This window comes from Pinus tabuliformis, chromosome 2_2, assembly GCF_031772625.1.
Source record: "Pinus tabuliformis cultivar Carrire ecotype Pingquan chromosome 2_2, CPIR1, whole genome shotgun sequence".
Lineage (NCBI taxonomy): Eukaryota > Viridiplantae > Streptophyta > Pinopsida > Pinales > Pinaceae > Pinus > Pinus tabuliformis.
Genome location: NC_142300.1, coordinates 846,058,088 through 846,061,056, shown reverse-complemented (window position 1 = coordinate 846,061,056; position 2,969 = coordinate 846,058,088).

The window sequence follows — 2,969 nt, the reverse complement described above, 5'->3', positions numbered from 1 at the left end:
ATAATTATTTTGCTTGTTCATCTTCATTCTGAGGTGATTCTGAATCTAAATATTTGCTTCCACCTAATAGCCAATTGTCTCTAACACTGTCATTGTCTCTTTGACATGTCTTCTTCTTTTGTGGTTCTTTCTTCTTTTTCTTCTTTCCCATTGTCTCGACGGATCTCCTTCAAGCAATCAATATTCTGCCAAAGGACCTGCTCTAATTCCAATTGTTGGTAAAAATACTGAGAGGAGGGGTGAATCAATAACTTTTTCATTTCATGTTCATATTTATATACTCGACTTTACTGAAAGGAACCCACATGTGTATGCGACTGTTCTTAAGAAAACTAACTTACATCCAGTAAACTTATGTTTCAGTTAATTCATCATATGTTTTTCTTCAACCAGTGCATCAATAAATATTAAACATTAGATAAGCAGTAATCATGTCCTGTAAGAACAAAATAAGCCATCACACATAAGAAACACACATGAACACCAGGATTTAAGGTGGAAACCTAATGTAGGAAAAAAAAACACCTACTTTTGTCCTCTCTGTCTTCTTTTTAATATAAAGAAAAATATTTTTACAATATTATACTGGTGCAAAATCATACTAGTATGCAGGAACCCACCTACAAAAGGCTACAACCTTCGTTCATTCTCCAACTCCTACTAGAAGGGAGCTCCAACCCCCTGGTTCTTGTACTGGCGTAAACTTGTACTAGTACGCAGGCACCAACCTGCAGAAGGCTACAACCTTCACTCATTCTCCAACTGCTACTGGAAGGGAGCTCCAACCCCCTGATCTAATCACTAACTACTATTGGCAGGAAGCTTCGACTTCCTCACTGAAGGCTCCAACCCTCAACAACATCCATGGACCATGTTTCATGAATTTTCACACTGGATCCACTTGCTTCAACACATCATAACTTGTAGGCCACATTTCATCAAATTTTCAAACTAGACCCATTATCAACACTTAAGCTCAATATCATAGTCATCAATATTTGACACAACTGAATCAACCAATCATTGAAACTTCTGACATAGCTGAATCAATCAATCACTAAAACCCAATCATCACTTTCTGATACAACTAAATCAACCAATCACTGAAACTCAATCGTCAATCTCAGACACAACTGAATCAACCATTCATTGAAAACCCAATCAACTGACATTTAATCAAAACTCAACCAATCAACTGGAATAGTCAGGTCATTATAAATAGTACATAGAACTAAATTCATAATATTGCATCAATACACAAAATCAACTGCAAACCTGATCATTCAAATGTCAAAATGTATACACTACTTCACTTAATGCAACGCGCATGCATACACACTTTTATGTAAAGAAACCTGTGTATAGATATTGAAATACTGAAAACTTGACTACTGCATGTATGAAAAGAACACTAAACCATACTCAGATCTACTGCAACAATTTGAACCAATCACAGATCCATCTTTGATCTTTAATCACAATCAACAAGTAATCTTAACATTCTTCAAACACATTCAACTTCATCATTCAATCATTTCTACTTCAGACATTATCATTTAACCCAGATCAGTCATGAGGACATCAATGATAGACAACAAAGAAGGAACAACATTGATCAGGTTGATTAGTCATTTATAAACATAAACCCTTCCTTTGCATACGTGAATATGTAGAAACCAACCCACATGTATATGTTCTTTTCTTAAGACCAACCAGTGTATAGATCTACAAATTTTGACCTAAAATTTTACAGCTCTTCATAACTTCCGAAAGACCCAAATCATAATAATCAGAGATAAAAACATGCGTCAATACTAGTCAATCCATGAGCAAATCATACAATGAAAAGTCATTTCAGGTCTCATGATCCCAACCCATTATTGTATTCATTAGTGCATAATTATGTTAGATCTTTTGGATCTCATCCATCATCAAACTCATAGGTGCATACTTAGTTTAGATGAAACAAAGCATTAAAAACCCATAACATGCATATTTTCTTTTGATCTAACTCTTCATAAGATTTCCATCACTTGCACCCCTACACATCTTGATCTTCACCTCCTTATATAGTTTTAGCCTTTTTCAATACCACGTGTCAAAACCATGATTATGCCAATGGTATTCTTTGACGGGATCAATATTCTTTGTCGTGCTCATTACTATGGGCCAATACCATGGTAAGGGCCCCTAGTATTTATAAAACCATGGTGCAAATTCCATACACTGCTTTTCTTCATTGAACTTGTGTGCATTCGTGACTTGGATTAGCAAAACCCGTGTATAGTTCTTGAACTTCCAACTTTATCATTCCTCTTAACTTATTCCTTTGAACTACCATGCATTCTCCCACATCTGTAAACACAACTTCCATGCATACTGTCACATTTGTAAACACATCATGTTTATACCTTAAACAATTAGATTAAGAGACAACTTATCAAGTAGGATTCCATTTCATCAAATAGGTTGTCATCAAGGAAAACTCATCATGTAGGTTACCATCAATGACAACACCTGATTCATAGTGCCAACAATCTCCCTGTATCAAACTTCTGATTTTGAGTTGTAAACCTTTGAACCATCATTATAGTATTTTGTTCCATATCAAACTTCTGATTCTGATCTATAAACCTTTGACCCATCATTCTGGTATTTTGTTCCATCATTCTGTCACCTTTGAACTGACCTTTGGATTCATCAAGTTACCATATACTTGTTTTGTTACAAGGGAGTTTCCTTCAAGGACAACACGTGCATCATAATGCCAACATGAGGTAGTGAATTTATAGGGTAAAAGTGGTACTTTAGGGTTTAGCAATCTAGGTTTGAGATCCACATATGAAGGAGGATAAGATCTAATGATAAGAGATAATACCTCTAGAGTAGGAATTTGAGATCTCTATCCATGGTAAATGGTTAAAACCACCTTAGAAGCTTCTGGAAGAAGAAGTTTCGAAAATATTTTT